General features: G+C 41.1%; 2 pseudogenes across 2 annotated transcripts; both read left to right on the top strand.

The window, feature by feature from the left end:
- The first annotated feature begins 1,032 nt into the window (after positions 1-1,032).
- LOC306652401 (olfactory receptor 2T29-like) lies at positions 1,033-1,750 on the top strand (annotated as a pseudogene). The gene has a single exon. The product of its transcript is annotated as an olfactory receptor 2T29-like (transcript).
- A 553-nt stretch (positions 1,751-2,303) lies between these two features.
- Positions 2,304-5,239, top strand: LOC306652408 (DNA-directed RNA polymerase III subunit RPC5-like; annotated as a pseudogene). Its single transcript has one exon. The product of its transcript is annotated as a DNA-directed RNA polymerase III subunit RPC5-like (transcript).
- The last annotated feature ends 5,502 nt before the right edge of the window (positions 5,240-10,741 follow it).

The following is a 10,741-nucleotide window of genomic DNA, read 5'->3' as shown; positions in this document are numbered from 1 at the left end:
TACTTTTCTGTGGAGTTGATTATAAGATTTATTTGCAAATCTCTTTTATATTATCTTGAAAATCAGTGTATTAAAGCTATAAATAGGTACTCAAACAGAAGAACTAAAGTACAGTATCTCATAATACAATAGCAAGGATAGTCAGGTCTAAGAAAGGCTCTGCAGAGTGATTGGTGCAGAGGTCAATCAACACCATGTGTCTGTTTGTTCATTTGTTAGAGGCAGGATTCATGGAGCTCTCATTACTTTACCTCTCTTCATTACCACACCTGAGGTCTGATATCATTTTTATCATCTCTCAGGAAGAGTAGACAAGGAAGTGGAGGGTTCGGGCAGCAGGAGCCAAGGTTGGAAGCCAGTCATGACCTGGGATCCTCAGATTGTGACCCTCAGGTCTCTAAAGGTTTGTTCCTGTGTGAAGATCCCAGTCTGTTGGAGAGAACAGGAGAATCACTCCACAAACTCACAGAACCTCCTGGCATGCCCTTGTTCTAAGGGTGTAGTGGGTTTAAATGATAGGTGTGAATTTTCCCCAAATTATGTGTCCATTACTTTCTAAATATTTCTAATATAATATAGGTCTGAGAGATTTTTAGGATGCCAGTTAAAACCAGGTAGTTAAACCAGGAGGATTAAAACTTATTTCACACTTTAATAACAAAGCTCAGGGAATAGGGGGTCTTATTTCCCTTGTTTGCAATGTCCCCCTACTTGTTCAAGCACTGGGAAGTGATTCTGTAAATGTCCAGTTCTCATTGACAAACTGCATTCTTCAGAAAGCTCATGACCTTGAAATGTGGCAACCTCACTACAAATTACCACCTCATTTCACCCACAATTGTAAGCTTTTAGATTCTTTTTAAAAATACTGTTTACTGCAGGTCATCTGAATCCCTGGACCTGCAGCCCCTGAAACAGCCTCTAGTTGAACAATCAGGCAGGTATACATGTGTGGGCCTGCTCACATGAATTCATTTCAAGCTGTTACAGGACATGAACCCAAAGCTTTCTTGGTGGTCCAGGTGGAACCTTATGGATATCACCACCTAGATGACCAGCCAAAAGGGGTGGGCAGATTAAATTCTGGTGGGACTCTTCAGTCAATACTGACACCCAGCTCTGCTTTGTGTGGTCATCTTCCTGGTTTTCCTGATGGCCTTGTCTGGAAATGCTGTCCTGATCCTCCTGATACACTCCAATGCCCAGCTCCACACACCCATGTCCTTCTTCATCAGTCAGCTGTCTCTCATGGACATGATGTACATCTCCATCACTGTGCCCAAGATGCTCCTGGACCAGGTGCTGGGTGTGAGTACAATCTTGGTTCCTGAATGTGGGATGCAGATTCTGAAACTAGGGGTTTCAGAATGTGTCCTTCTGGTGACCATGGCCTATGACTGCTATGTGTCCATCTGCTATCCACTCCATTACTCTCTCCTCATGAACCACAGTGTGTGTCTCCTCCTGGCATCTTTGTGCTAGTTCCTGGGATCCATAGAGAGATTTATGTTCACTCCCATCACCTTGACCTTTCCATTCTGCTGATCCTGTGAGATCCAGCACTACTTCTGCAAAGTCCCGGCTGTGATGAATCTCTCTGCTCTCTTCATTGTATGAGGTTTTCATGTACCTGTGCTGTGTCCCCATGCTCCTCATTCCCATGACATTCATCTCAGGCTCCTATTCCTGTGTCCCCTTCACCATCCACAGGATGAACGTAGCAAATAAGATGTTTAATACTTTTATATAATTTTCTTATTCCATCCTTGGAACCACTCATTTCTCTGCAGGATTCCTTGTTCCATGCTCAGTAAAGAATAGTATATAAAGTCAAGTTCTCAGTTGTTCCAATCAATCTCAAGCCCTTCCTGTGGACAAAGCTTGTGAATAAATTCATACAACTATATTTATTTTTCTGCTTATTTACATTTATATTGAAAATCATGAGTTCACTCTCATCACCAATGTCAATGCAAATCCACAGGATGTATCCGCCTTTTTCCTTTGTATTTGTGGCACTGTTCTTAAAAGTGAGAAGTCTGACTTTGATTACATATAATGCATTTATTATCTGAATTATCTCCCATACATAACTAATTTTCTTATTGCTCATTTATGCCACATTGAAGCCTTTCTCTTTCCCTGTCTTGATTCTGATGTTCTATGCCAGGCTGCCCCTAATATGCCAACTCCTTCACAGCTTCTTGTACTATAGTCTCCATGTCACTCTAATATCATGATATAAAAATAAATATAGGGAAGTGCGAGGGCCGGCCCAGCTCCCCCCACGTGTCCGCCGGAGTTTCTCCACCAGCAACTTGGCCGCTCCCTGACCCCAGAGCCCGGCCACCGCCGCCTTTGCAGCCCGCGGGTTCCTGGGCGATTGCCGCCGTCTGCGCGCGGCCCCGGCGGAGAGATCGAGTCCAAGGACTGCGCGGCTGGCTCTCCCCTAGTATGGCCAATGAAGAGGATGACCCAGTGGTTCAGGAGATCGATGTGTACTTGGCTAAAAGTCTCGCAGAGAAGCTCTATCTGTTTCAGTACCCCGTGCGTCCAGTCTCGATGACCTATGATGACAGTCCACATCTCTCAGCCAAGATCAAGCCCAAACAGCAGAAGGTAGAGCTTGAGATGGCCATCGACACCCTGAATCCCAACTACTGCCGCAGCAAAGGAGAGCAGATCGCGTTGAACGTGGATGGCGCCTGTGCCGATGAGACCAGCATGTACTCCTCGAAGCTGATGGACAAGCAGACCTTCTGCTCTTCCCAGACCACCAGTAACACATCCCGCTGTGTGGCTGCGCTCTACAGGCAAGGTGAGCTCCACCTGACACCTTTACATGGCATCCTACAGCTGCGGCCCAGCTTCTACCTGGATAAGGCAGACTCCAAGCACCGGGAGAGGGAGATGGCCAATGAGGCTGAGGACTCTTCACAGGATGAGGCAGAGATGGTAAGCATATCACGGTACGATTCTCCCGGCTGGAGTCGGAGCAGGCCCGCCAGTGCCGCATGCAGCCTACAAATTCCTGCAGAAGAAGCAGGCGGAGGAGCCCTGGGTCCACCTGCACTACCATGGCCTGAGGGACAGCCGCTCCCAGCACAAGCGCCAGTACCTACTGTGCCAGGGTTCCAGTGGGGTGGAGAACACCCGAGCTTGTAAAGTCACCCAGCGAGAACCTGATGATGCTGATGCCACCCAGCCAGGAGGAGGAGAAAGACAAGCCCGTGGCCCCCAGCAATGTCCTGTCCATGGCCCAGCTGCGCACACTGCCCCTGGCTGACCAAATTAAGATCTTGATGAAGAATGTGAAGGTCATGCCTTTTGCCAACTTGATGAGCCTCCTGGGCCCCTCTGTGAACTCTGTGGCTGTTCTGCGTGGCATCCAGAAGGTGGTGAGGTTAGTCCAAGGAAACTGGGTGGTGAAGAGTGACATCCTGTACCCCAAGGACTCATCAAGCCCTCACAGCGGCATGCCAGCCGAGACTTTGTTATAAGGAAGTTCACATAGAGCCGTTGGGTGGTAAGGAAGGAGGTGGCGGCAGTGACCAAACTCTGTGCAGAGGACGTGAAGGACTTTCTGGAACACATGGCCGTAGTGAGGATCAACAAAGGCTGGGAGTTCATTCTGCCCTAGGATGGGGAGTTCATCAAGAAGCATCCGGATGTGGCCCAGCGGCAGCACATGCTGTGGACGGGCATCCAGGCCAAATTAGTAAAAGTCTATAATCTTGTAAAGGAAACCATGCCAAAGAAGCCGATGGACAATCAGGACCTGCAGGGCTGGTCTCTGGGGACCAGCGGGTCCAAGTAGCCAAAACCAAGGCCCAGAAGAACCATGCCTTCCTGGAGCGGGAGCTGCAGAGGCGGAAGGAGCAGATGCAGGCATCCACAGTTCTGCCCACTGTGCAGATCAAGGAGGCCCATGAGTGAGGAGGGAGAGGACGATGAGCAGGAAGCAGAGGATGAGGAGGAACCCATGGACACTTCACCCAGTGGTGGCCTCAACAGTAGACTGGCCAACGGGCTGCCTGCTGGGCGGGCAGCAGGTGGGGATAGCTTTAATGGGCACCCGCGGGCAGGCTGTGCCAGCACCCCTGTGGCCCGGGAACTGAGAGCCTTCATGGAGGCCACCTTTCAGAGACAGTTTTTCCTCACACTGAGTGAACTCAAGCGCCTCTTCAACCTGCACCTGGCCAGCCTGCCCCCGGGCCACATGCTCTTCAGTGGCATCTCAGATCGTATGCTGCAGGACACGGTGCTGGCCACTGGCTGCAAGCAGATACTGGTGCCTTTTCCCCCACAGACTGCTGCTTCCCCGGATGAGCAGAAGTTGTTTGCCCTCTGGGAGTCTGGAGACATAAGCGATCAGCATCGACAGGTTTTGCTTGAAATTTTTTCCAAAAATTACCGGGTATGCCGGAACATGATCCAGTCTCGGCTGACTCAAGAGTGTGGAGAAGATCTAAGCAAACAGGAGGTGGATAAAGTGCTAAAGGACTGCTGTGTAAGCTATGGTGGCATGTGGTACCTTAAAGGGACAGTACAGTCTTGACAATAGTCGGAAACCACTGACTCAACGAATCCAAACCCAAGGAAGGATGGCAGAGCTGGAAGTCGTCTCAACCTGCCTCAGAAGATGCAGAGCAAGAGGCACTGCCCATCTCATGCCTACAGCGTGGTCCACTGGACAGAGGGGTGTGGTCCAGCTTGAATGGGAGCGCTCCCAGCAGGGACCAGCCAGGCTGCCTTTGCAGTAGTTTGAAATTCCTGATGTATTTTGCTTATTTGGTTTCATTCTCATAATAAAGAGAGTGTATACTGACGTGGGCAGGATGATGAAAATCATGGTTTATATTTTCCTTTTTAAACTTAATGCCAACAAAGTCAAACTTATGTTTACAAGATGAAGAAAATCTCAAGGTCTATATAATATTTAAAATGCCTAGAGGCCAATATTTAGTCTTAGATTATCTATCTGCTAAGACTTCTGCCAATTTCATTAAACCACACTGAATTGTTTTACTGTTGGGTTTCTGTGGCCACTTTAAACCTACTTTATGTAGCAGTCTCAACTGTTTACATGAACCATAGCAAAAAAATCAGAATCAAATCCATCTTCTCTTAAGGTTTGTTTGCGTTTTTATGCAAACTAAACCAGGTAAGTATGAAACAATGTGTAAGTGAGGTTATCACACTTTGATGTTAAAAAAAATTATATTTTGTGTATTTTTAAAATAAATGCTAACACTAAACTGGTAAAAAATAAATAAATAAATATATATTTTGTCTTTGCCCCTGCTTCCTGGGTCAGAGATCCTAAAACCCTCATAGATGAAAGTGCAATGAAAACTTTTTTTTTTTCACATTTACTCTTTGACACTGATTTCTGACACAGAGTTCTCAAGACCTTTGCAATTTCCTAGGTGACAGAAGCATCTTCTGCTCTGGGAGATGACCATTGGTGGGCCACAGATAGTCTCAGGATGGGGACTTTTTGAATAGGGAAGCAATCATGTGATTGAAACTTTGGAATTGTCAGTCCTACCTCCTGACTTCCAGGGAGGAGAGAGCAACTGAAGGTTGAATTGTTCACCAATGACCAAAGATTTTTAAGTTATGCCCATGTAAAAAAATGTTTATATAAAAATCAGAAAGCAAGGGTTGGGAGAACTTCCAGGTTGCTGAACACTTGGAGATACCACATTGGAGATGCCTAGCAAGGCCATGGAAACTCTGCACCCCTTCCCATAAACTTTGTCCTGTGAGTGTTTTAACAATGTTGATCAGCATCTTTATTATATTTATTAATATGATAATCTGACAAACTTAGTAATATCTCAAGTTCTCTGAGTTCCTCCTGGAAATCAATCACACTTGAGAAAGAGCCCTTGAGTACTCTGGGTTTATAATAAATCAATCAGAAGTTTACACGACAACCTACAACTTGTAATTGGCATCTTAAGTGGGAGGCAGTCTTGTGGACTGAGCCCTTAGCCTGTGGAGTTTGACTCAAGCTCCATGTAGAAAGTGTCAAAATCGAAATGAATTTTAATACCCAATTGGTGTCCACTGAAGAATTCCTTTGCACACTTGGGAAAACCTGCACTCATTTTGGTGACAAGGGGTAGAGTATTATGTTAAGTTTTGTGTTGACTGTGTAACAGAAGAGCAAGTGTTTATCTCTTCAGACACACATAGTGCAAGAGCTCTTCCATACGTATTCTCCTCTTTACTCAATCCCTGATAGCCCATTTGGACCACTTACTAACTTAGAGGTAATTTTCAGTTTTAGAAGAGTTCCATCCACTCTTGCACTCTGCTGGTATAGTTCACTACAATCCCTCTCTCTGCATATGACAACCTTTTCATGTAGCCCTCCTTTAGTAACACTGTTTTCTCTCTGTTTGGACTCTGAAAATTTGCATTAGGATACCTTGAACAGAAACATTCTCACCCCTGCCAATTTTACTTGAGTTCTGTCTTAGTCAGCTTTTCACTTTTGTGACAAAATACCTGAGAAAATCAACTTAAAGTAGAAAAGATTTATTTTCATTCATGGTTTCAGTGGTTTAAATTCACCATCAGCTGTCTCCATTAATATGGGTCTGTGATGTAGGCACAACATCATAGGGCATGGTAGAACACTTCTTGGTGGCTAAAAAGCAGAGGGAGACAGAGAGAGAGAGAGAGAGAGAGAGAGAGAGAGAGAGAGAGAGAGAGGTGAGAGCGAGCACCAAAGTATGCCCTTCAAGGACTTATCCCCATTGTCCACCTCCTTCAACCAGGCACAATCTCCCAAATTTTCCACCACCTTCCAGTAGTGTAACAGGCTGGCAACCAAGTACATGACTTGTAGCAGGTATTTTGGGTCCAAAACATATAAGTTCTAATATACAAATCAGGCTGTCTCACCATAGTACTATCTCCTTCTCCTGTGGACATCTGTAAACAGTACTGCAGACCACTGAAACATTGAAACCTCATCTCATGTAACCTCTTCATAAGAAATCTTTTCCACCTTGATTGGACCCTGCATTCTGTACCTGAGCATGCCCCAGTTTAGACTTCTTTGTCATCTGGACCTGACTTCTTTTTGCATTTGGAACCCTCTGGGTTGCTGAAGCTGTCCTAAACTTGCAGAAATCTATAAAATTCTTAGCCCTGCAAAATATTTGAATACTAAACTGTTCAAGAAGGTAAGGAAATGAAAACAAAATAAGGGGAAATAATGGAATAAGAAAATGAAGAGAAATAAGAAACTTCACTTTTTTTAATCATTTAAAATCAAGATTTTCACCAACAGCATAAATTGAATTCTAAGGTATTCATCCTGTCACTTATTTAATAAACATGTCTATTGATGACTTCCTATGTATCAAACCTGGATAATTCAATTGTTTCCTTCACTTTTAGTTCCAAAAGTCAGGAATATATCATGGGTATAGATAAAAAATACATTTTTTTGTGATTTTTAGAAATAATTTATTTATCAAATTTGAATCCATTATACTTCAGTTTGTATTATGTGTGTGTTTGTAAATATAAATTATTTTCAGGGCTGAAACTTGGGTTTCATGCTAACTGTGATTTACTAGTTGAACATAAAAAAGAAACAATAACATTAATACATATACCATGTGCAAGTATATATACATATACCATATAGTAAGTGCTAATTACATGTCAAGCATTTTTAGAAATTCTTTACATGTAAGCTCCTCATTTAATTCTCATAAATTCTTGTGAAATGTTTTATTTATGTATTTGTACAGAAAGAGCATATGCAACATCAATGTGAGTGGGTAACCTATTTCTGGAAAGGTTCAGCATGAACACTTTTCCATATTTGTCTCAATAGTACAATCAAATATATAGTTACTTATTACTCAAAAGGTAACCATGCTAGTGATTTTTGGAGAAAATAAATGAGAGCAGGCTGAGTTCCTTGTTTTCTTTCCCCACATATTTTCGAGACATGGAATGGAAGAAGCCAACAGCACAGAAATGTCAGTAAGCATTGACAAAACCAAACAAGGAAACTCCCCAAAGTCTGACCTCTCCAACCAAAGGGCCAGGAACCTTATAGACAGTAACTGTTTTACTCCACTCAGCATCAGAGAAAAACTCTGATGCACTTACACAGTTGCTGATAAAGGACTGGTGGTGAGTCTGGACTTTCACCTTGCAACCTAAGGAGAAAATAGGCATAGTCAGTTTACTGAAAGGGAAGAATACACACAGGGTAAACACATTCATGGAAAGCTGTTCACCATCATTAGCCATTAATGAAATATGAATTAAAATCACAATGAGATTCTACTTCATACCTGTTAGAATTAGATTTAAAAAAGAGTGATGGAAATGAATATTGGCAAGTACATGAAAAAACTAAATCACTTACTATTACCTGTGGGAAGAGAAGATGGTGTAGCATTCTGGAAATCAAATTGTCTGTTTAAAAACAACACATACAACCAACCCAGCAATCATAATCCTGGGAATTTTCCCAAAGAAACAAAAATTTATGTTCAGACATACAAAAACCTATATACATATGTTTATAAAAGCCTTATTCATTGTAACCAAAGCTAGACAAAAGTAGAGGTCCACCAACAGGTGACTACTTAGACATACTGTGGTATTTGCATAACGGGAAGTAGAAAGAAAGCTAAATCGATTCATATACATAGTATCCTGGATGTGTCTGTAGATTATTATGCTAAGTGGATCAATCCAACTCCCAAAGAAGCAGAGTGAATTATCCCAAGTTCAATCTGATACATTATTTGTAAAATCATGGAGTTTATTTGGATTTTAGCAATTTTTCCATTCAAGTCATTTTCCTGTTTCAGGATCAATTACTGGACATCACACTTCATGTAGTCATCTCTCGTCCAATCTGTAGTACTTAGTCTTTGTTTTTTAATGACTTTTTTCATTTGTGAAAATTATGGGAAGGGGAGTTTGTAGAATTCCTTCAGTTAAAGTTTCTCTGATGTTTTCTGAATATTAGCCTGGAGTCCTTTTTTAATATTCATGCCTGATCATTATACACAGCAGTGAGATTCATGGTGATATATTCATATATCCACATATTTGTTAATAAACTCCCTTCTAAAAAACATTAGAATTACTCCTGATGATGTTGGCTTAAGTCATTCTGTTAAGTTGTCACAGATTTATCCATTCTAAAGCAAATATATTTCACTTTCCATAAATCACTAAGACTAGCTTACTAGCTAACATTTAAGAGGGAAGGAATTAAATTCCATGTCTTAGAGGAAAGAATATTATGGTATTTGTGAACACAAATTAAAACCTAACAGTGATTAACAATGATGCTTTAAGGCTATAAAATTTTAGTCCTTTTAAAAGTTTCATTCACCAGTCTTTGCAATCTCCAGTAGATTTTTGCATACAAGGATTACTACTGTGGTTTTCTAATAATGTTTTTCTATCTATATTTTTATTCCTTCCGCATTTATTACTTGGAATTGTTCTGCAAAGAAAATATGCCTTCTCATTAACTTTTAATCATTTATCAATATGTGCTCAGATATTTATTTTATTCTTCATGTTATAATGCAATACTATTATTATTTATTTTTCATACTTAAATCATAGATTTGGTTGCTGGGAGTTCTTGTAAGTGGTTTTAGTAACCTTCTGACAACCCTTCAATCCTACTTTGTTCTATGTTTTCAGTGTTTCTTACTCTCGTACTGCAAGATGATCCAAGATGTGTTTTGTCTTACCTTGATCATGGACTCATCCGTTTATCTGAGATATCCTGGTTCCCTTTATTGAAGAAAGATATTTAGAAACCAAGTTCTTAAAATCGTATGTATGTTTTACTTCTGGTTTGGATATTTTGGCCTTGTTGTAGAAAAAGATGTTGATACACGTATTTGAGTTAACTCATACATAAACACATATCTATAATTGTTTCTATATCTATTTCTCTACTACATGTGTTAAGCTAAAACAGAGTTCATACTGATATCAGATAAACTAGTTTGGAAATAATTTTAGCAAAGTAAAACTGAAGCAGAACTTTAGAACATTAGAACAAACAGTTTTAATGTAATAAAGTAGCAAGCAAGCATTATAAAAACATATCTCACACCCTCTCTTTACTCACTAAAAACAACTTAGCAGCACACTGGCAAGTAGAAAACACTTTAATAAAATTTTTGTAAACATAAAAAAATATACAAACATCATTTTACACAAAATCAAAGCCACAAATTTAGGAGCACTGACAATAATAAATGCACACTAATAGTAGTACTATAATTGAGTTCTGTGAATGAGGAGGATACAGCATTATATCTTTAGACATTCCATCTTGGCTTTATAATTGGTAAAACAAGAGCAAACCAGATGCTGACATGAAACAAAAGTTTTTGGCACATTAAACCTATACTACTGCTCACAGAGTTGTACATAATTATATTTTATGAACATTCTGACGGTAGCAGTTGGCAGAATATTTTTTATAAATTAGAAGTATATTTGAGAACTCAGTTTTCTGTAAAAGATTTTCCATTGAGGTAGAGTGAAAATTATGCACTAAAGAGGTTTAATTTTATACTAATTTAACAGGCATGTGGTGCTGTTCTTCATGTTTATTTCCATCTAGAAAATACTCAGCAAAAATTAAAATCTCACAGCAAGCAGTGGCATATGCCTCTAACACAAGTTGCTTGGGATGATACAGCAGGAGGATTGTAAG

This window comes from Sciurus vulgaris (assembly GCF_902686455.1).
Source record: "Sciurus vulgaris genome assembly, contig: HiC_scaffold_182_arrow_ctg1, whole genome shotgun sequence".
Classification (NCBI taxonomy): Eukaryota; Metazoa; Chordata; class Mammalia; order Rodentia; family Sciuridae; genus Sciurus; species Sciurus vulgaris.
Note: the sequence above shows the minus strand (reverse complement) of the source record. Positions and strands in the feature narration are given on the sequence as shown.